Below are 25,248 nucleotides of genomic sequence, written 5' to 3'. Positions count from 1 at the left end.
CAAATTGGATGATAAATAATTGCTCAGAGGGTATTTTATGGCTGATTTAAAACACGGGTCAAAACCGACCCGTTAACATCATGGATAGTAACAGAAAGCTAACATAAGAGGAGGGCTAAGGAAAGACCCAATAGAAGAATTCTCAGAACTATTGAATCAATATTGTAATAGAGGACTTGAGGATGGATTACTCTCTAAACAGGAATTTGATTTGATTTTGGGGACACAGCAGAGGCTACCCGTCTTCTACTGTTTGCCAAAAATCCATAAAAGCATGACAGATCCACCAGGTCGCCCTATTATCTCTGGTATAGAGTCCTTGACATCCAATTTGTCCCAATACATAGACCAACTTATTCAACCAACAGTAAAGAATATTCCAGCTTATCTTAGAGACACCACCCAGACTGTCCAAATATTGGAGAATTTAAAGGTGGAGCCATATTGGTTGATTGGGACATTGGATGTTCAATCACTCTATATCGTGATTGATCATGAACAGGGCATCAATAGTATGAAATTACAACTGAGGAACTTTGGAAACTTATAAGAGAAACAAATTGATTTTTTGGCAGAAGGTGTGAGATACATACTTACACATAATTATTTCTATTTTGAGGGGGCTTATTACCTGCAGACTCGGGGCACTGCCATGGGCACCAGATTCGCCCCCAGCTATGCCAATTTATTCATGGCACAATGGGAACAGGAGACCATCACACCCAGGCTGGGGTCGGATCTGGTGCTCTGGCAGCGTTACATCGATGATGTTTTATTTATTTGGCAGGGAGATGTGTCTAGCCTCCACACCTTCTTAGAAGAAATCAACAAGAATGACTATAATCTCAAATTCTCCTCTAATACTAATCAGGAGTATACAGAATTTCTGGACATACGGATCACTACTCAAATGAACCAATATATATGTACTACGTTTCAGAAAGAGGTGGCTAAAAATAGCTTCATCCTCTTCTCCAGCTGTGATTTACCTTCCTGGCTATTGAATATACCTACTGGTCAGTTCCATAGAATCAAAAGGAACTGCACTAGCCAGGCTGGATTTGAGGAAGAAGCTATAAACATGAAAGAAAAATTTTTGGCGAAGGAATATCCAGAGACAGTTATCGAAAATGCCCTGCAAAAAGTTAGAAAGATGGATAGGAAGAAGTTTTTTGAGGCCAATCAAAAGAAAGTTGATAGAACTACTAATGATAATAAATTTCGCATAATATTGCCTTATAATGCACAACGTAAGAAAATTGAACAAAGCATCAAAAACCATTGGCACCTAATCCAGAAGGATAAAACTATATAGGCCCTTTGGTCCCACTAATACCGGAGATAGTGTACATGAAGGCCCCTAATTTGGGTTTGAAAATAGCACCATCTATTAAAAATCAGATAAGAGAAACCGGGTCCATTAATAAATGGTTAAAAAGAAGTGGGTTCCATAGATGTGGGTGCTGTATCAATTGTAAGAATCCGTCCTTTGCGGAAAAAAAACTACACGAGTGAGCTCAACACAAAACACCTTCTCGGTTGAGATCAAGGAGCTCCTTACGTGTAACAGTTCAAATGTCATTTATATTATTGAATGCCCATGCGCCAAACAATACATTGGCGTCAAGAAGGATTTTCGAATTTGGCAGTCTGGCTCCAGCAGGGCTTAATGCCGAGTTGGAAATCTTTGGGTTTCTATAGGGGGGTGGACGCCTGCGGCTCATGAGGGGTACTGGTCGGGCTGTTTAGCAGCACTATGACCCCTCCTGCGCTGGGGGTCTCCACCCTCATTCCACCTATTAACCCACACCTTCCACCTTGCCCGAACCATTCCAGGCAATGTCTCCCACCGGACCTAGAATGCTGTATATATCCCATTAAGTACTTATTGGAAACCAAGATCTCCGATCCCGAGTTCTTCTGTGTCTGAAACACCTCTGATATATAATTTTTTTTTTTTTTATTTTAAACAGATTTTTTTAAACATATCTTGTATAATCAGATGTGGATTTATACCCTGCAATAGAGGTAGCAAAAACATCCTAGACTATTTAATGACATGCCCTCTATGTACTTGCAATTTTATATATATTTTATATATTCTTTTATATATATTTTTAGACCTTTTATATCGCTAGACATACAAGATGCCCCATTTATTTAATACTTTTTTAAACATTAATAAATACTTTTTTAAACATTATTAAATATATTTAATTTTTAATAAACATTAATTACAATACATATATATATATATTTGCTGATGGAGAAATCAGATTGGATTTGCTTAAATATCTATGAGACTTACTTGGTTTCATATCCTACAAATAAGTCTATTATAGGTTTATACACTTTAGATATTGAGCATAAATGTGCGTCTGAGAATATGTAATATTGAGTGAGGTTTTGTGACATTTGATGCAATTATCTATGTAAGATGAGAATGCAACCAGTTACAATAATGATTTTATATGGGTAATGCCTCTGACGAACCCAAGATCATATGGTATAAAAAACGCATGAGTGCATAGAAAACCGCAGATGAACCGCACCAATATCGCAACACATAGGAAATTATATCTGTGAAATCCAGATTTCTCGGATCCATTCCGGGTTTGCCAGAGAGTTCTTTGAAAGGCAATCTGTATACAAACCGGATTCCAAAAAAGTTGGGACACTAAACAAATTGTGAATAAAAACTGAATGCAATGATGTGGAGATGGCAAATGTCAATATTTTATTTGTAATAGAACGTAGATGACAGATCAAACGTTTAATCCGAGTAAATGTATCATTTTAAAGGAAAAATACGTTGATTCCAAGTTTCACGGTGTCAACAAATCCCCAAAAAGTTGGGACAAGTAGCAATAAGAGGCTGGAAAAAGTAAATTTGAGCATAACGAAGAGCTGGAAGACCAATTAACACAAATTAGGTCAATTGGCAACATGATTGGGTATAAAAAGAGCTTCTCAGAGTGGCAGTGTCTCTCAGAAGCCAAGATGGGTAGAGCATCACCAATTCCCACAATGTTGCGCAGAAAGATAGTGGAGCAATATCAGAAAGGTGTTACCCAGCGAAAAATTGCAAAGACTTTGCATCTATCATCATCAACTGTGCATAACATCATCCGAAGATTCAGAGAATCTGGAACAATCTCTGTGCGTAAGGGTCAAGGTCGTAAAACCATACTGGATGCCCGTGATCTCCGGGCCCTTAAACGACACTGCACCACAAACAGGAATGCTACTGTAAAGGAAATCACAGAATGGGCTCAGGAATACTTCCAGAAACCACTGTCAGTGAACACAATCCACCGTGCCATCCGCCGTTGCCAGCTGAAACTCTACAGTGCAAAGAAGAAGCCATTTCTAAGCAAGATCCACAAGCTCAGGCGTTTTCACTGGGCCAGGGATAATTTAAAATGGAGTGTGGCAAAATGGAAGACTGTTCTGTGGTCAGACGAGTCACGATTCGAAGTTCTTTTTGGAAATCTGGGACGCCATGTTATCCGGACCAAAGAGGACAAGGACAACCCAAGTTGTTATCAACACTCAGTTCAGAAGCCTGCATCTCTGATGGTATGGGGTTGCATGAGTGCGTGTGGCATGGGCAGCTTGCATGTCTGGAAAGGCACCATCAATGCAGAAAAATATATTCAGGTTCTAGAACAACATATGCTCCCATCCAGACGTCATCTCTTTCAGGGAAGACCCTGCATTTTTCAACAAGATAATGCCAGACCACATTCTGCATCAATCACAACATCATGGCTGCGTAGGAGAAGGATCCGGGTACTGATATGGCCAGTCTGCAGTCCAGATCTTTCACCTATAGAGAACATTTGGCGCATCATAAAGAGGAAGGTGCAACAAAGAAGGCCCAAGACGATTGAACAGTTAGAGGCCTGTATTAGACAAGAATGGGAGAGCATTCCTATTTCTAAACTTGAGAAACTGGTCTCCTCGGTCCCCAGACGTCTGTGTGTTGTAAGAAGAAGGGGAGATGCCACACAGTGGTGAAAATGGCCTTGTCCCAACTTTTTTGGGATTTGTTGACACCATGAAATTCTGATTCAACATATTTTTCCCTTAAAATGGTAGATTTTCTCAGTTTAAACTTTTGTTCCGTGATTTATGTTCTATTCTGAATAAAATATTAGAAGTTGGCACCTCCACATCATTGCATTCAGTTTTTTTTCACGATTTGTATAGTGTCCCAACTTTTTTGGAATCCGGTTTGTAAATAGCCGGCTAGTGAGTCAGTTCCAACATAGCCACTGAGGAAGAAGGAGGATAACCTTCGAAACGCGTCTGGCGTGGAGGAATTGGAGCTGACTAAAACCGGCCAACTTTAAACTACAACAATCTGTCATTTTTGGCTGGATCAAGTAAGCGCTTATAAGGAAAAGTAAAGGAACCGCGGCCTTTTTGGATATCGTGCAGCTACCTATGGGTGTGACTGAATCACAGGTGGAACACCCACTTTAATCAAGGCAACTCAATGTGTATTCACAGCGTGACAGAGCTAGCGCCTGGACTCACAGCTGAAGGCATAAGATTATAAGACCGGATCATACAGTCTTTCTATTTGGCTGTAAGGCCAACTTACTTTAAAAACCTACACCACGTGGGATGCCACGGTGGACAGCAGGACTGAACGTAAGTAAGAAACTACAACTAATACCGCTTTAATTGTACTGACTGCCGCAAAACTATCTTACCGCATTGATATTGCACTGTCTCTGCTGAAATTTGCCGGACTAACTCTGTGATACCCAGCTCACTCCTAGGAACTGTGCGGACCTAATATTGAAACTTTCAATCGCCCTCTAGGAAAGCTGCTTTACTATAGCTGAAAGACTGAGCTCTAGAGTTATTATTAACCAGGGAGACGGACTGCCTATTGCCAATACCGAGTCTCCAGAGACATTCTTTGATTCTACATGGGTGTTGAAGATTTGAACACTGCTAGTCTTCAAATATTCTATATTCCTATATATCTATTTCTAGTTATTTGCACATATTTGCACTTGATTTTTATATTGGGAATATTATTGATTGCTAATATACACATTTTTTTCTTTTTTGTCAGCACATGGTACATATATTGGTGCACTTATGGATTGTATATATTCTTTGGATTGTATTCTATACATATAAATCTTAATTTTTTTCTTTCCTTTTTTATCACAACCTATATATTTAGTTTCTGGGGACATATTCGGTATCAACTACTGTTGCAGCTGATTGAATATATACAGGCAGTATAGATCTATTGGAACAGACCTAGGTTCCATATTTTTATTTCTATTTTGGCCGGGATAACAGGCCTCCTGACCTTCTTATTTCATCAGCTATACCAGCGGATTGATGATTGTACTGAATTATCAATTTTTACTAATTCTAGTATTTTAGAGTCAAGTTTTATATAGGGCATATAAGTTTTATGTATGGTGATCATTGCTCATATATTGCTATCAATAAACCATTATCGCTTTACTAACTGTGTGGTCCAGCTATGAGTGCCCATTCTTTTTATATTACAATAGTTCATGAATATCACCTGTTCACCGATCACCTGTTCTCTACACCGTGCTTCAACTAGAACTTTGAATATAGCCAGAAACTCATCTCTGTTCAGATTGGTGGTCATGCCAAGTTACTACAGCTCAGTTCCTATTGAAGTGAATTGGAACTCTGCTGCAGTAACCTGGCATGGCCACCACACTATTTTTTCTGGTAAGATGATGCACACTGTGATGGAAGCAGACGGACCACTGAGGTCCGTCAGGTTCCGTTGGTGCCCAACATGTAAGGTACTGTATCTGTCAATTTAAATTCTGTTTTTCTGCACCTATGACAGAACTGAAAAAAGGAATTCGTAATGCAGTTGAGTAATTTCCAAATAAATGGTAATATTATAGAAAAGACTAAAGTAGGTGATTATTAATTTTATTATAAGTAGTGTTTCTCAAGGTTGACATCTTTTTTACTTTTGTAGGAGGAAACGATATCCACAACACTCAGACAACAATATATCTAAATACCATTCTCCATCACCACAATCCAGACTGAAGAAACATGTCATGTCATAGCATGTCAGTACAAGGAGTGGAGAGGGTTAACAGACCAAGCAGAGGCGGTGATCACAAGAAAAAGCTGCTCAATCGTGAGTGCTTTTGGATTTTCAAATTAGGCTCACGGATACCGTCAGGATTGAACAGGCGTCATGATACTATTCTACATTACTAATATTTTTACTTCTTTTTTATTATTGGAATTTGTTCATTTTATCTTACTTTCTATGTCTTTTGGCATGTTGTAATTGTTATGCACTTTATCTGTGGAGGATGTCATCAGGAGGTGTGTCCTGTACCTGATTGTGATCACCTGTTCTCAGTGGTTCACTATTTAGTCTCGACTTCACCTCCTACTGATGCACATCATGACTAAGGATCCACATCTATAGTGATCCGAAACCGGTCGCTTTTCTGCATTGCTGTATGTTGGTTTTTATCTGCACGGGATTAAATAAAGCCTCAAGTATTTTTCAATGAAGCTGGACCGTCTTTCTTCTTATTGGAATCTGCTGTGCACCTAAAGTTCAGGGCGAGGTCCGTGCTCCTGGCTTCCTGTGGATGAGCGCGACATTTTCCAGTGTTGCACATACGGAAATGCATCCGTATGTCTTCCGTTTCCGTTCCGTTCTTTGCTGAACCATCTATTGAAAATGTTATACCCAGACCATTTTTATCTATGTAATTACTGTATACTGTATATGCCATACAAAAAAACGGAACGGAAAAACGGAAACACAACGGAAACGGAACAACGGATCCGTGAAAAACGGACCGCTAAACACTGAAAAAGCCATACGGTCGTGTGCAATAGGCCTTACTCATGACTTGGGGATTGAAAAAACTAAAAGTAATTTTGGCAGTGCAGGATTTTGGAAGTTTGCTAGTTCTCTTATTTAATGTGAAGAGGTTCTTAGTCCCTGTTGGTGCTGACATACACATGAAATGATGTAACTTCAGGGAAGTCTACAACATGCATTTACAGCCGGTCATCATGGGAAATGGAGACGCTTCCTGCTTACAACACTCTGTAGTCAGCTTGTATAAAGGCAGTTCAAAGACTACATTCACGTTTAATGCTATTCCACTATAGCCAAAAATATCTAGTGTTGATCTACGGTTTGTCCGATTTCCTTCAGCTATGACACTGAGAAGCTGTGACTTTCACTGTGTGAAGTTTTAAGCAGTCTCACATCTTCTTACCGCATATGTATCTGTCAAGAGTTCTCTGATGTGGCCTTCATCCATTTCACCATATCAGCACAAATGCTTTGTTTGAGGTTTGTCTAGATTTTTGCAGTGTAAGTTGTGTGGGTAGAGTAGAATACGTAGTAATGGTGTATGGGGTCATCAGAAGATGAAGATGGGACATGGTTTTATCGCTCCTGTATTAGTTTTTTTTAGTGGATGACTCACACAAAGCTGCACCGCACACTAATTTCATTTTGGACTTTCTTAATTACATCTCAAAAAACAATAGCTGAGATTTATAAAATCTGGTGATTAGGATTCATATGGAAAACAGGGTCTTTAGTGATGACAACAAGCTCAGACATTGGATCCATCGTCTATACAAAACGTTTTAGAATTGTCAGAACTATTGGGTATAAATAAAGTCCATAAGTATAAGGCCTATATAAGATGTATTAGACATGTGCTGAGTTTTGATGATTTTTAGTGTATAGAAAGGCTCTAATCTTTCTTTGGGGTTTTTATATTAAGCAATGTATGAGTGGAAAATGCAAATGTGATCGCACACTACATCCAGCACTCTGCCCTCCATGCTGGATGAGACATTGGTTTATATTTTGGCCAAAGCATAGTAAGCCACTCACCGCGTCAAGGCTGTCTCATGAGTGGTCCCTAACTCTTGTTCCTACCTGTTCATGGGCCATGACAGCCACATAAAATCCAGGGAATGCAGGTCAGCATGCAAGCCAAGTACACTTTGCTTGTAACCCCGTCCGGTGCCATTACAGCTTTCATCGGATCCAGGGATGCAAGTACCAACATGCATGCTGAACCCACCATATACTTCTCCTGGAGCCAAATGGCTAATGGTAGGTTCTATACAAGCAGACTCAGTTTTATACTGACTTTAAAACCAGCCTCAAGGACAGATTAACTGGTCAGGTGTGCAATGACTCCAAGGAGATCGCCACGTCTCCAATATATACTACAAAGAAAAAAATAAGGGGTTGGGTCAGCACAACCTGCCTGTAGGTGCAGATCGCTATGGCGAAATACATATACAAACGGAAAATGCAAATGTGATCGCACACTACATCCAGCACTCTGCCCTCCATGCTGGATGAGACATTGGTTTATATTTTGGCCAAAGCATAGTAAGCCACTCACCGCGTCAAGGCTGTCTCATGAGTGGTCCCTAACTCTTGTTCCTACCTGTTCATGGGCCATGACAGCCACATAAAATCCAGGGAATGCAGGTCAGCATGCAAGCCAAGTACACTTTGCTTGTAACCCCGTCCGGTGCCATTACAGCTTTCATCGGATCCAGGGATGCAAGTACCAACATGCATGCTGAACCCACCATATACTTCTCCTGGAGCCAAATGGCTAATGGTAGGTTCTATACAAGCAGACTCAGTTTTATACTGACTTTAAAACCAGCCTCAAGGACAGATTAACTGGTCAGGTGTGCAATGACTCCAAGGAGATCGCCACGCCTCCAATATATACTACAAAGAAAAAAATAAGGGGTTGGGTCAGCACAACCTGCCTGTAGGTGCAGATCGCTATGGCGAAATACATATACAAACGGAAAATGCAAATGTGATCGCACACTACATCCAGCACTCTGCCCTCCATGCTGGATGAGACATTGGTTTATATTTTGGCCAAAGCATAGTAAGCCACTCACCGCGTCAAGGCTGTCTCATGAGTGGTCCCTAACTCTTGTTCCTACCTGTTCATGGGCCATGACAGCCACATAAAATCCAGGGAATGCAGGTCAGCATGCAAGCCAAGTACACTTTGCTTGTAACCCCGTCCGGTGCCATTACAGCTTTCATCGGATCCAGGGATGCAAGTACCAACATGCATGCTGAACCCACCATATACTTCTCCTGGAGCCAAATGGCTAATGGTAGGTTCTATACAAGCAGACTCAGTTTTATACTGACTTTAAAACCAGCCTCAAGGACAGATTAACTGGTCAGGTGTGCAATGACTCCAAGGAGATCGCCACGCCTCCAATATATACTACAAAGAAAAAAATAAGGGGTTGGGTCAGCACAACCTGCCTGTAGGTGCAGATCGCTATGGCGAAATACATATACAAACGGAAAATGCAAATGTGATCGCACACTACATCCAGCACTCTGCCCTCCATGCTGGATGAGACATTGGTTTATATTTTGGCCAAAGCATAGTAAGCCACTCACCGCGTCAAGGCTGTCTCATGAGTGGTCCCTAACTCTTGTTCCTACCTGTTCATGGGCCATGACAGCCACATAAAATCCAGGGAATGCAGGTCAGCATGCAAGCCAAGTACACTTTGCTTGTAACCCCGTCCGGTGCCATTACAGCTTTCATCGGATCCAGGGATGCAAGTACCAACATGCATGCTGAACCCACCATATACTTCTCCTGGAGCCAAATGGCTAATGGTAGGTTCTATACAAGCAGACTCAGTTTTATACTGACTTTAAAACCAGCCTCAAGGACAGATTAACTGGTCAGGTGTGCAATGACTCCAAGGAGATCGCCACGCCTCCAATATATACTACAAAGAAAAAAATAAGGGGTTGGGTCAGCACAACCTGCCTGTAGGTGCAGATCGCTATGGCGAAATACATATACAAACGGAAAATGCAAATGTGATCGCACACTACATCCAGCACTCTGCCCTCCATGCTGGATGAGACATTGGTTTATATTTTGGCCAAAGCATAGTAAGCCACTCACCGCGTCAAGGCTGTCTCATGAGTGGTCCCTAACTCTTGTTCCTACCTGTTCATGGGCCATGACAGCCACATAAAATCCAGGGAATGCAGGTCAGCATGCAAGCCAAGTACACTTTGCTTGTAACCCCGTCCGGTGCCATTACAGCTTTCATCGGATCCAGGGATGCAAGTACCAACATGCATGCTGAACCCACCATATACTTCTCCTGGAGCCAAATGGCTAATGGTAGGTTCTATACAAGCAGACTCAGTTTTATACTGACTTTAAAACAAGCCTCAAGGACAGATTAACTGGTCAGGTGTGCAATGACTCCAAGGAGATCGCCACGCCTCCAATATATACTACAAAGAAAAAAATAAGGGGTTGGGTCAGCACAACCTGCCTGTAGGTGCAGATCGCTATGGCGAAATACATATACAAACGGAAAATGCAAATGTGATCGCACACTACATCCAGCACTCTGCCCTCCATGCTGGATGAGACATTGGTTTATATTTTGGCCAAAGCATAGTAAGCCACTCACCTGAAACCCTGAAAACTGGCAAGTCACCTGGGCCGGATGGTCTCACCAATGAATTTTATAATGCTCATAGAGACCTACTAGTTCCTTACCTAACAAGGCTATTTAATGATGCTGCATCCTCAGGATCTCTACCTGAAGAAATGCTAAATGCATTGATAGTCACCCTGCCGAAGCCTGGGAAATCCCCAGATGTTCCCTCTAATTTTAGGCCAATATCACTTCTTAACGTGGACCTAAAAATCTACGCTAAGGTGATCGCAACCCGCTTGCCAAATAGTCTCCCAACGTTAATTGACGCTGATCAAGTCGGATTTGTCAAAGACCGACAGACAGTGGATGGCACCCGCAGGTTTTTGAATATTATGTCGGTGGTGGCTGAACGCCGGGCGCCTTCTCTGCTCCTATCATTGGATGCCGAGGAGGCGTTCGACCGGATCCACTGGGGCTACCTTGAAGCGGTAATGGGCAAATTTGGTTTTCCACCAAGGCTTCTATCCTCCATCTTAGTGTTATATTCCAAACCCTCGGCCAGAGTATATTCCTCGGGAGCCCTCTCCTCGCCCTTTGGGATCACTAATGGCACAAGACAGGGGTGCCCCCTTTCCCCCCTCCTATTTGCACTAATGATGGAACCTCTAGCTCACCAAATCAGGTTATCCCCGAACATTAAAGGTATTACTATTGGTGAAACAGAACACAAAATAGGCCTTTTCGCTGACAATGTCATTATTTCAGTTAAAGCCCCTTAACCTCCTTAACAGCTGTCTCAGATATCATTGATCAGTTTAGTCGGGTGAGTTACTATAAAATTAATTCTCATAAATCGCTTATACTAGGAATGTGGCTCTCGCTAGATACCAAAAGTGCCATCTCAGCCAAATTCCCCTTCTAATGGGCCGAAGGAAGTATTCCTTACTTAGGTATAACCCTCACATTCCCCCTAAGTAACCTCCAGTCTGTTAACTACAACGCTATCATTGCACAAATTAAAAATGACATAGTGGCCTATTCGCAATACCCTCTCTCCTGGACGGGCCGAATTGCTGCGTCCAAAATGTTTCTTTTGCCAAAGATTTGGTACTTATTTAGGAACTTGCCTGTCATTGTGCCCCGCAGATATATTGCCTCACTCCAAGCCCTTATATTACAATTTATATGGAAAAAACAGAGGGCAAGAGTAGCGGCTGATATCCTATACAAGCCTGTTAAATTGGGGGGACTGGGATGTCCATGCCTTCTTACCTATTACCAAGCTACTGTGCTCGACCAACTCAAGAGCTGGTGGATTAATGACACCGCGAAAAAATGGGTACAAATGGAAACTAGCTTAACTCGTGCACCCTCATTGCAGCACTTACTTTGGCAAGGATTACTTTCCAAATGTATGAGTGGAGTCTGATTTTTATATCATCAATTTAAATACATGTGCTGTATATATAAGAGTGTGGTCCTTATAGATATATTCAGTTTTAAGGTTAGAAATGAGGTACAGATTCCTCTGTCATTTTTAGAATTTCTCTCAGTATAAAACACAAATTGGGAAAATATGTGGATAGCTCACCACCCTCCTCAGTAGGGTAGGGTTGCTCTAGCCGATACGACTGCTCACTCAATCAGTCCAAGAAGGTAAATAAAATAGGAAGAAAACGGCTGGCACTCACTATGTGGTTTCACATCAAACAACAATTTATTAAAGCTAAATCGCTATTTATACGGTAAAATACATGTTCAATAAAAACACAATAGTTAAAAATACCCCTAAAAGATGAATAATAAAAAACAATAAAAAACAATATACTGTTCAATTGGATCTAAAACCGCACAAGAGTAGAGTCTTTTCCAAAGATATAATGTTTCTTTGTCTATTTCTACAATAATGTCCAATTGAATATAACAGGAGTACTGTCGCTGTAAATGCAATAGGAAATATGGCCAAGTCCCCACGTTGTGTTATTAACTGCTGGGATATAGTCTCTACTTGTCTATGGTTCACTTCAGCAGTAGTTATTTAAGTGAATCATGTGAATTTCAGTTTTTGGATATGTCATTCATAATGCAGCTTACCCACCAGGATGTAACTCCGGCTGTCTACTTCACTCGCCGCCGCTCGCTCTCAGTGTTCCCCGCTTTCCGTTGTTTGGCACGTGGTGTACCTGAGTTATCGCGGGATTTAGTAATTCCAACCAGAATATCTGTTGAGAGCAGGGCGGAACTCCGGCTATCTGTTTAGTTCGCCGCTACTAGCTCTCGGCGTCCCCCGCAGTGTTTGGCACGTGATGTACCTGAATTATCGCGGGATTTGGAAATTTCAATCCGAAGGTCTGGTGAGAGCTGTGGAATAAATGTATGAGTGGAGCGCTCCACTTGTAGAGAATATTTCAAATTTCGTTGGTCATATCCAGAAGCTCCTTGTTGGCAGGGATATAACGCTAGACGCGTTTCGAGGACTTCAGTCCTCTTCCTCAGTAGCTAGCGTTATATCCCTGCCAACAAGGAGCTTCTGGATATGACCAACGAAATTTGAAATATTCTCTACAAGTGGAGCGCTCCACTCATACATTTATTCCACAGCTCTCACCAGACCTTCGGATTGAAATTTCCAAATCCCGCGATAATTCAGGTACATCACGTGCCAAACACTGCGGGGGACGCCGAGAGCTAGTAGCGGCGAACTAAACAGATAGCCGGAGTTCCGCCCTGCTCTCAACAGATATTCTGGTTGGAATTACTAAATCCCGCGATAACTCAGGTACACCACGTGCCAAACAACGGAAAGCGGGGAACACTGAGAGCGAGCGGCGGCGAGTGAAGTAGACAGCCGGAGTTACATCCTGGTGGGTAAGCTGCATTATGAATGACATATCCAAAAACTGAAATTCACATGATTCACTTAAATAACTACTGCTGAAGTGAACCATAGACAAGTAGAGACTATATCCCAGCAGTTAATAACACAACGTGGGGACTTGGCCATATTTCCTATTGCATTTACAGCGACAGTACTCCTGTTATATTCAATTGGACATTATTGTAGAAATAGACAAAGAAACATTATATCTTTGGAAAAGACTCTACTCTTGTGCGGTTTTAGATCCAATTGAACAGTATATTGTTTTTTATTGTTTTTTATTATTCATCTTTTAGGGGTATTTTTAACTATTGTGTTTTTATTGAACATGTATTTTACCGTATAAATAGCGATTTAGCTTTAATAAATTGTTGTTTGATGTGAAACCACATAAAACACAAATTAATGATTTCTTTCCTAAAGGTATCTTGAATGGAGAAATGTGGACACAGGTGATCATAAACAAGCACTTGAGTATGGTCATGTGTATCTTGATTTAATTAGGTCTGGTCAAAGATTAAGGGATATGCGAGGTGTTTGACTAAATACAAAAGTCATTGTCTATTCAAGATCTCCGCAGAAGCCGCCCAGCAAACTGAATATTCATGAGCTGGGCGGCGCTTCAAAGCGGCAGTTGGGGGAGGCTGGCTGGGCGCAAGAGAGGTGAAACGCCGCCCCTTGGGCAGATTGAAGACCGTTGGAGCAGGTTATAAAACTTAAGTTTACTGTATGTATAATGTGGACAGGGGGGATACTTAGATGATTGTAATACCCATTATAAGACCTGTACTGCCATATATATACCTCAATATGCTTATTGGCCCTGTCAGTGTCCCTTTAAGGAGCCCTTATTTTACAGAACATCTTGGAAAAGGTTTGACTAAATATATTATTCAGGTTTTTTGTTAAAATGTATTCCTGTTTAGAGTGGGTTCTGATTTTTAACAATATTTGTATATGAGTGGAATTTTTAAAGAATAAAATACAATTATATTACGTGTTGTCATGACTGAATTATTTTACATTACATTATGTTTACACCATTGGCCGATACTATACTATAATGTACAATTTTATTAGTTAGATATTTCTGGTTTTAAGGCTCAGTTACAGACAGAGACAAAACTGATAAATCATTGACGACTCCCTCTAATACAATCACAGCTGTGTGACCCTAGATCCCCTAGGGGTGCTGCAGCTTGTCCCCTGCCCCCCCCCCCCCCAATTTTTTTTTGGGCGCACACACAAACTCCCCTATGGCCCGCCGGATGTTCTCGGCTGAGGAGGCATATGCCCAGCTTGCCTCTGAGTCCGAGAGACCCAGTGAGGACGAGGATGACCCCACTTTCCTTTTGTCATCCGCGTCCTCCTCATCATCTAGCGATGATGATGTGCCCCCAAGGCGGCAGAGCAAGGGGGCCGCCATGCTAGGGACCCTGTGGCCCACCCTAGTACGAGCAGCTATGGGGCTCGTACTAGTTTTCTGGCCCACCAGTTAAATCCACCGGAGCCCCCTGCCGGTGAACTTGTCTGGTGTACCCCAGAGCATTTTGAGCCCGTGATTCCTGATTTTGTAGGAACCAGGAATCCAGATTTCCACAGTGGGCTTCACTGAATACGACTACTTTAGTCTTTTTTTCAGTGACCACTTTGTAAATCTAATGGTGGAGAAAACAAACCTGTACGCCCAACAGTTTGTTGCTTAACACCCCGGGCCCTTTTTGGCTAGGCCCGGTGGCTGGACTCCGGTCAGTGCAGCCGAGATGAGGACATTTTGGGGCCTCGTGCTACACATGGGCCTAGTCAAGAAACCTAGTGTCAGGCATTACTGGAGTGAGGACATCCTCTACCAGACCCCACTTTACAGTACGGCCATGACACGCTCCCGGTTTGAGGCCATCCGGAAATGCCTGCATTATTCAGATAATGCAGCATGTCCCCCCCAAGATGATCCTGCCTATGACCGCCTGTACAAAATCAGGCCGGTCATCGATCACTTTGGGGCCAAATTTGTACAGGCCTCTGTACCTGGAAGGGAGGTCGCGGTTGATGAGTCTCTCACTACGTTCAAGGGGAGACTCCTTTTTCCGCCAGTATGTTCCCTCTAAGCGGGCGAGGTATGGCGTGAAGCTGTACAAACTTTGTAAGAGTGCCTCAGGGTACACTTACAAGTTTTGTGTGAACGAGGGGCGAGATTCCCGTATTCAACCCCCAGAATGTCCCCCCACTATGGGTGTTAGCGGGAAACTTGTGTGGGACCTTATGCACCCACTGCTAGATAAGGTTTACTACCTGTACGTGGATAACTTTTATACTAGTATCCCCTTGTTCCAGTCCCTCGCCGCCAGATCCACGTCCGCTTGTGGGACCGTGCGAAAAAATCAACGTGGCCTCCCTGCCCACCCCCTTCAGGTACCTATCCCCAGTGGTGAGACCCGTTCCTCACTGAAAACCTGTTGCTGGTCAGATATAAGGACAAGAGGGATGTCCTTGTACTGTCCACAATTCATGGTAACGGCATCACCCGTGTCCCTGTGTGAGGTACCACAGCAACGGTCCTCAAGCCCGATTGTATCATCGACTACAATCGGTATATGGGAGGAGTTAATCTATCTGATCAAGTCCGCAAGCCATATAACGCCATGCGCAAAACCCGGGCATGGTACAAAAAAGTTGTGGTCTACTTGGTGCAGGTTGCCTTGTACAACTCTTTTGTAATGTCTCGGAGCGCTGGCAACACAGGGACATTCCTCCAGTTCTATGAGGCAGTCCTCAAGGACCTGATCTTTTCTGACCGGGAAAGAGCAGGCTGGAGTACCTCGGGAACTGGAGGCGGCCGGATCGTCCCTGGCCAACACTTTCCAGGTGTGGTCCCCCATACTGGAAAGAAGGGACGGACCCAAAAAAAAATGGAGAGTGTGTCACAGGAGGGGGATACGGAAGGACACCACTACTCAGTGTGACACGTGTCCCGATCATCCGGGCCTCTGCATTATTAGTTGCTTCAGGGAGTACCACACTTCCATGGAGTACTAAATTTATATCCCAATTTAGCCACTGACAATCGGATAAAAAACAGTTTTTCAGACTTGAGACACTAAACCTAAAAAAAATAAAAAATAAAAATATTATTTAGTAAAAATTAAAATAAATAGAAAAGTAGACATATTAGCTATCGCCGCATCCGTAAGAATCTGCTCTATAAAAAAAAATACCCCCCCGACCCCTCAGATGAACATGGTAAAAACAAATAAAATAAAAACTGCAAAAAAAAAGGTATTTTTTTGTCACCTTACATCACAAAAATTGTAATAGCAAGCGATCAAAAAGTCATATGCCCCCCAAAATAGTGCCAATAAAACCGTCCTCTCATCCCGCAAAAAATTAGCCCCTACCTAAGATAATCGGCTAAAAACAAAAATGACTCTTAGACTATGGAGATGTTAAAATGTATTTTTTTTTGTTTATAAAAAAATAATATAGTGTAAAACATAAATAAAAAAGTAGACATATTAGGTATTGCTGCATCCATAAGAATCTGCTGTATAAAAATACCCCCCCCCCCCCCCCCCCCCAACCCCTCAGATGAACACGGAAAAAAAAACTGTAAAAAAAAAAAAAACATTCCATTTTAATCCATTTTTTTTCCAATAACAAAGCAAGGGTTAACAGCCAAACAAAACTTAATATTTATTATCCTCATACTGCAGTTTACAGAAACACCCCATATGTGGTTGTAAACTGCTGTATGACCAAACGGCAGGGCGCAGAAGGAAAAGGTAAGGCAGATTTTGATGGCCTTTTTCTTTTTGGCACCATGGCCCATTTGAAGCCCCCCTGATGCACCCCTAGAGTAAAAACTCCATAAAAGCGACCCCATCTAAGAAACTACACCCCTCAAGGTATTCAACAGATTTTACAAACGTCGTTAACCCTTTAGGTGTTCGACAAGAGTTATTGGCAAATGGAGATGAAATTTCAGAATTTCTATTTTAGGTAACCTTGCCTCACAAAAATTTAATATAGATAAACCAAAAATCATATGTACCCTAAAAATAGTCCCCAAAAAACTGCCACCTTATCCCGTAGTTTCCAAAATGGGGTCACTTTATGGAGTTTCTACTCTAGGGGTGCATTAGGGGGGCTTCAAATGGGACTTGGTGTAAATAAACCAGTCCAGCAAAATCTGCCTTCCAAAAACCACATGGCGCACCTTTCCCTCTACGCATTACCGTGTGCCCGTACAGTAGTTCACGGCCACATATGGGGTGTTTCTGCAAACTACAGAATCGGGGCAATAAATAGAGCGTTTTGTTTGGCTGTTAACCCTTGCTTTGTTACTGGAAAAAATTGATTAAAATTGAAAATTTGCCCAGAAATTTAAATTCTCAAATTTCATCCCCATTTGACAATAACTTGTGCAACACCTAAAGGGTTAACAACGTTTGTACAATCAGTTTTGAATATCTTGAGGGGTGTCGTTTCTTAGATGGGGTCACTTTTATGGAGTTTCTAAACTAGGGGTGCAACAGTCCAGCAAAATCTGCCTTCCAAAAACCGTATGGCATTCCTTTCCTTCTGCGCCCTGCCGTGTGCCCATACAGCAGTTTACGACCACATATGGGGTGTTTCTGTAAACTACAGAATCAGGGCCATAAATATTGATAAATTTAAATGGAAAATCTTCCAAAAAAGTGAAATTCTGAAATTGTATCTCTATTTCCCATTAATTCTTGTGGAACACCTAAACGGTTAACAACGTTTGTAAAAACAGTTTTGAATGCCTTGAGGGGTGTAGTTTCTAGAATGGGGTCATTTTTGGGTGGTTTCTATTATGTAAGCCTCACAAAGTGACTTCAGACCTGAACTGGTCCTTAAAAATGCTGGTCCTTATAGTGCTCATGTGTTTGGTGATTAATAAGTTAATGTTTCTGTATACAATCTGCAAAAAATAGATCAAATACGGAAACCATACGGATATGTTTTGTGCAATAATGGAACGGAAGAGGACTTAAATCACAGAGAAAAAAAAACCTCAGATATGGAACAACGGATCAGTGAAAAACGGACCGCAAAATAGCAACGGTCGTGTGCATGAGCCCTTACTTTGTAATTTTATCACAATCACTGCTGCGTTTCATTTGACAAGCTTCTACTAAGTAGAGTGTTTTATTTTATCTGTGTGCAGTTTTTATGTTGGCTTATACACAGAAATGCACAGCAGGGGATTTTCTTGATATAACGCCAGCTTTCTCTATGGGGCACAGCACTTATGGCACCGCCTGCTGTACATATTTAGCTTTCATATGGTTTTAAATGGAAACATGTGAGCCCTATAGAGTTAGTATATAATTTATCACTCATATGACCCCTGACCTCAGCCAACCTGCATGCCCACCACTACATAGCCAACCTGCATGCCCATCGGTATAGTATTATAGGCTTAAAGGGGTTGTATCATCTTGGACATTGGGGGCATATCCTAGCAATATGCCCCCAATTCATGATAGGTGTGAAACCCTCACCATACGAAGTCCGCAAATGCAGGAGGGCGCACTGTGGATGTACAGCCACCTTCCATTCATCCCTGAGGCTGCTGAAAATAGCCAAGAGCTGGCTTGGCTATTTGCATAAGCCGTATAGAAGTGAATGGAGCAGTGGCCATGCTTGCGATATGCCCCCAATGTCCAAGATCATCTAACCCATTTAAAGGTAATATCTCACCAGGATCTTGGACTATTATCTGCAGTAATACATGAATAGTAATTCAGATAAGGAGCCAAGAACCTATTTTTCTACTACCCTCTTTCCACCACTGTCTGTGCTCAAAGTTGTGCTGAACTAGATTGTTGGGACTGCTGTGCATGCACGCATTATGTTATCCCAACTATCTCTCCATTATGTTAGCATGGTAGAGCAGTTTTTTCATAGAAGAAAAAATATATATATATCGATCTGGACTCCTTATCTGCAGTACTACTCATGCTGTATTGCAGATACTATTCCAATATTATGGTGGCATTAAAGGCACAGAACACATTAATCTAGCAATTTTCACACAGGGTACAATGTCTGCAATAAAGTCCATGTCAAGCATCATATAGATTCCTATGTCCAGGACAACATAACAAGGCATATCACAATATACATAATATATCACGGCAGAACATACAAACATAAACGTAACATAGAGGTAGTCCACTGGCGGCTCACAGTTGATGGATACACTTGCAGAAAGGGGATGCTTAAAGGGGACCTTTCACCTCTCCTGACCTGCCTGTTTCAATAACTTCTTGCATCTCCCATGTAATACCAATTCTGGAACATCTATTCTTATGGCTCTATGTTGTGCCATTTCTTTATTATGCTATAAGTTATGAATTAATTGCCATTAGCCTTCAGTAAGGGTACAGAGGGGTAGTAACCAGTTGGGGGCGGTGTACCTACACAGTCTGAAAATGGCAGCACTGATTGGATAGAGTGAGCCTGTGCAGGGACTCCCCCCTTCCCCGTTTACCACTCCTCTGTACCCTTACTGCAGACTGCTGGCAATTCATTCAGAACTTCTAGTAGAAATAATAGAGGAATGGCACAACATAGAGCCATAAGAATAGATGCTCCAGAATTGTTATTACATGGGAAATGCATGAAGCGATTAAAACAGGCAGGTCAGGAGTGGTGAAAGGTCCTCTTTAACTTCTCAAACAGCCCTCATTGGGGAATTACCTGACATGTTTGCTTTACTTCCATGACTAATCAACCTTTTTTATCCTATACAAGAGGATATGATGTGTACACATCCTCTCTCCGGTAAAGAGACCAGGGAATCTCTGAGCCTTTCCGAAATGCAGTATGTAAACAGCTCACAAATATACTGAAACAGGTCTCAGGACATTTCATGACATTGGGAAATGATATCGTGTTCCTATGAATTTATAATGTGCCCTGCAAATAACAAACAATAGCTAAGAAATGGGGATTATTCTAAATAAAAGTGGAATAATACCTACTATAAATGAGTCAATGGAAGCTCTTAGCGCACACATTTGATCAAACTCTATTGTTTGTATGTATAATGGTGTGCAGCCATTTTCTTTTATGCACCTGTGATTCTGAAGGTTCTAGTCTAAATTTTCTTGTAGTATTGAGGGTAGCGCCTCTTTTAGACTGAACACGCCCATCTACCTGGGGCTTCTGAGCAGAGTACTTATGTAGCTGGTTCCTACACTGCCCTGAATATTGTAGGCTTAGGTAAGTATAAGCAAGATATTGCTGCATTTGTGGGAGGGGATGCTGATCACAAGGCTATTCAAACGTACCTGTGGGCCCAGGCTGGCTGATTACTAGGCTATTTATAGGCACCTGTGGGCCCAGGCTGACGCTGATTCAGCTGATTTCACTACCTCTGGGTCAGCTCTAGGATACAGCAGCATGGTGTGGAGGCTCCTTACGGCTGGGCGACGGCAGAATGTCTCAGGAGGGTGCTGGTATTCATGGTAGGATCAGAGTTGTTTGCACGGGACCCACGCTGTGGTCAGCGACATGTAGCGCTCTGGGATGAAGCAGAGTTGGAGATCCAGGGGTCGGCAAGGGTAAGAAGCTGCTTCTCCGCAGTATTAGTCCGACCGGCGGGGGGGCACCCCTGCACCGGAGCACAATGCCAGGGAGCTGTGCGGCTCCCCACGCGGCACACTATTCAAACCGGCGGGGCCCATGGTAAAGGAAGGGCTCCCCCTGCCCCGGAGCACATTGCCAGGGAGCTGCGCTGCTCCCCACGCGGTACCAGTCTCCAGCCGGCGGTGGGTCGGCCCATGGCTGAGGGGGGGCTCCCCCGCACTGGTGCACTCTGCCAGGGAGCAGTGTGAGCTCCCCATGCGGCTGTGTGTGAAGGTGCAGGGGACACCGTGTCCCCGCTCCTCATCTTCAATAAAGTCTGGCACGGGCCGCCGTGCTGTTAGTTAGGCAGGGATCAGGGGAAGGAGTACTAGGCTCGATCAGGGGGAGCAGATCATAGGCGGTGGCTGGCTTCCTTCTGCCGGCCGTACATAAGGTTTCCAAGGGGGTTATTTAGGCACAGGGTGTTAGTCCATGCAGGTGATCTGCTTTACACCATGCTCTTCATGCTCATACTCAGAGCTGTGCCCATGCCATGTTTTTGGGCGCCACTCGCATCCAGAGCTGCATGCACCCACTTCTTCTTGCATTATGTGTTGTACTCTGCTTCCACTTAAAGCTGCATTTCTTTTCATTGCTACATTATGATTACTCAGTATTCTTACTAGGACAACCAGCACACCGCTCTGGTGCTGCTCTTCCTATAGGCATGGCTGCTTTCTTTTCAGGCGTGCGTTTCTTTCCTCGGTGGTTTGTTGCATTCCATAGGTCTACTTTTCTGTTGACTTCGAAAAGGAGAGAAATTAAATAAAAAAAAATAATAATTTGGTGTTCTTTAGTCCTGCTATGCATTCACTCAGACTGGTCTCCTTTGCTTCTGGTTCGCGTTCACTCAGATTGGTCCCCTGCCCCAGTTAGCCAGATAGCTCCCTAGCGGTCAGTGGGCCAATAGGAGTAAGTTCCTACTATGTTTTCGCAGTAGTTCGTTCGTTTGTCACGACGGGGGTCTTCTCTTGGCGAACTGCAATGCCTCTGGCTCTTGTTTTTCTCCCATCTGTTTCAATTTCGCGGTTGGTTTAATGTTTTGTTTATGCACGTGGTTCGGATCACTAATGTCTATGCATTTTCCTTTAGGTCTGGCTCACGTTGTAAAAGGAAGAAAAATCCAGTTTAGGGTGTTTGGGGGAGGTAGTTGTCCAGCAGGAAAAATAAATGCATTGACATATGTTATAAAAAAAAATAAAATACAGCGTTTAGCCATACTTATACTTGGGTAGCAGGCTTTTGTTGGTGAGTGCAGCCTCCGTGTACTCAAGTAGTATCGGGGGTGTTGAGACGAGCCACTTAGCGTTGGCGTCAGTCGGTGCTTACACACGCGTGGTTCAGTGGGTTACTTTCGTCCTGCAGCGTCGGCAGGGGTTGTGAGGAGCGCTATTAGGGTAGGGGTGCTGCAGCAGGGATACGTTTGGTCACCTATTTGTTATTACTTGTTTAGGTTTCAGTTTGGCCAGCTACTCTGCTGTGACACTGCCGGGGTAGGTTTGTGACATGGCCGCCAGGTGAGTTAGGCGCGAATCTCACTTATGGGCTACCTTTTGTGCTTCTTGGGGTTGGCAGGGGTGGTTGAGGCCACCCTCCTGGGCATACGGGCATGCAGCCCCACTTTTGGTAGTTCTGCGTGGTGGCGCCTACTGTCGTGGCCACCGGGGGGGTTTGTAAAAAAAAAAAAAGAGATGTAGATATATCTATTTTATTTTTTTTCTAGGCAGGTACTGCCAGGTCTACAGACTCGTTGTAAAGCCCTGCCATGACTGCAGGCATTAGTCTGTCACGACTACAGACGCGATAAAAAAAAAAAAGCTATCCAGAGGCCTGGTGGGGCCATTGCATACAGTTATTGGGGTAGCACGTGCTTAGAGCAGGTATGATTGTATGTTTTCTGATACCTGGTTTACATGCGGGGCGAGTGTCTGCAGTTGGCTCAAGCTATGCATGCTGTGTTTAAGTGATGGTAAATGTGGATCAATGGTCGATAAAAAAAAAAAAAAAGCAGCACGTTCACGCCTGGGTAAACAGCAAAAGGTGCCAGGCGAATGCTGGCGCTCACGGTAGGATCGAACTTGCTGCACAGGACTCACACTGCGGTCCGCGATTTGCAGTGTTCTGGGATGAAGGGGGGTTGGGCGCAAATAGTCGGATGTTGGTGGCTAGGATGGTTGCCCAGCCGTTTCGGGGATGGGGGGGGGGGGGGTCTACGGTATATATAGGTATTGGTATGATAGATGCCTAAAATTAGGCAGGAATGAGCGTAAAAAAAAATAAAAAAAATAAATTGCATGTTTAACTGTCACCTGTTTTACATGTGGGGCGCACGTCCGCAGTTAGCGCCGGACATGCAAGGTGTCGGTAAATGTGTATCAGTGGTCTGTGTATGAGGGCACAAGCAGATTTGGTCAAGGCATCTGTAATTGAGTTCTGATGTTCTTGTATGTAAGTGTGTTTAATCTATAAACATTATTTTATGGGCAAGCATGTGTCAGCTGTTCCGTGCTATGTTTATAGGTGCACTATGTCTATCAATTGGCGTTGCATCAGGGTTTATGTTCAACCATGTTATGTCTTTCTTAGGCCAATACGAGGTGGTGCTGTGGTGACCATCGTTGTAGAAAAAAAAAAAACTGCCATTGGAGTCTCTCGCGCATGGCTCCGCCATTGGAGTCTCTCGCGCATGGCTCCGCCATTGGAGTCTCTCGCGCATGGCTTCTCAGTTTAAATTTTACACACAAATCCGCCATTTGAGGCCGGCTGCGCGGTCCCACAACAAGTAGGTTCCATGTCTTTTCTGCCTTCAGACCCGCTCGCATGGCTCGGTCATCTGTGGCTCGCAATACAATTTTCTCGTGGTGGCTAGCACGCGTGGCTTGTGCCATTAGAGTCTCACTCACGTTATTGTTTTCTGACTTTTATTTTCTAGGTTGTTGGGTCTTCATTGTTTTCTTTATAAGCAGTCATCCCAAGCCTGCCTTGGCGGGCATCATCTTCTTCCAGGCATGCTTACTTCATCTACAAACTTGGGCTGAGGGTGTTGGTGTCCGGCCTAAGTCCTGGGTATCGGTCCGTCTTCCAGTTGGAGGTACAGTAATAAGGCGCAGTTTACGAAGTCTCTCATGACTACAGACACGACAAGTCCTATCACGACTACAGGCGCAGCATACATAGTTTATCACGACCTTAAGCTTATTTTCTGTCACAACTGCAGGTATTATGTGTACGTTCCGTCCTCATTACAGGTACCATTAGCTCGTTAATCGAAATAGCCATGTATTCCTGTGTATGGTTCCCCAGGCCTGGTGAGTTTACACATTTCACTTAACCTACTATTACAGTAAAACGGCATACGCCATGTGCTAACTTTTGGGTCCTTAATAAAAAAATAAAATAAATGGAGCCTGGGGAATAAGTAGAGGTGAAGTATTTTGCCACCAGTAACAGTCGGTGCCCGATCAGGGACCTTGGTGGATGGTTGGAGTTCATTTAGGCCCTTCCAACACATTCACCATTGTTTGTTTCAGTCTGCAGCTCTCAGGATTCAGACCTTCTCGTTATATGGTCATATGTTAGTCAACATAAGAGTAAATCGTTTCTGGTTACCGCCACTCTTTCAATCGCATCAGCATTAACCATCTCCAAGAACGATGTGCCGGTGCACATGACAAAGAGGTAAGGTAGATGGAAGTCACTGTGATATATACGGTATATTCCACACCTTCATCGTGAAAGGTCTTTCTGTTCAATATCGTAACGGTATGCATATATTTACTCTAAAGTAAGGTCTGCTCTTTTTGGCCCCTTTAGGCTGCCCTACCACAGCAGTTATGGCATAACTCTACTGCTTGTTGTAGATGGGTTAGGTTCACCTTGCTGATAGCCGATCCGACCACAAGTATAAGCAAGATATTGCTGCATTTGTGGGAGGGGAGGCTGATCACAAGGCTATTCATATGTACCTGTGGGCCCAGGCTGGCTGATTACTAGGCTATTTATAGGCACCTGTGGGCCCAGGGTGACGACGATTCAGCTGATTTCACCCACCCACACCTTCTTAGTCACTTCACATTAGGGTGGCCCCCTTTAGGCTGCCCTACCACAGCAGTTATGGCATAACTCTACTGCTTGTTGTAGATAGGGTTAGATAGGTTAGGTTCACCTTGCTGATAGCCGATCCGACCACAAGTCCAAAGAGGCAGTATACTAGAAGG

General features: G+C 43.1%; 1 protein-coding gene across 2 annotated transcripts in view; it reads right to left on the bottom strand.

Moving 5' to 3' along the window:
- Nucleotides 1–25,248, bottom strand: part of GOLGA1 (golgin A1) — a 799,579-nt gene that overhangs the window by 224,863 nt on the left and 549,468 nt on the right. The gene's annotated exons all lie outside the window — the stretch shown is intronic.

The sequence above is a fragment of the Bufo bufo genome, chromosome 8, assembly GCF_905171765.1.
Source record: "Bufo bufo chromosome 8, aBufBuf1.1, whole genome shotgun sequence".
NCBI lineage: Eukaryota > Metazoa > Chordata > Amphibia > Anura > Bufonidae > Bufo > Bufo bufo.
Note: the sequence above shows the minus strand (reverse complement) of the source record. Positions and strands in the feature narration are given on the sequence as shown.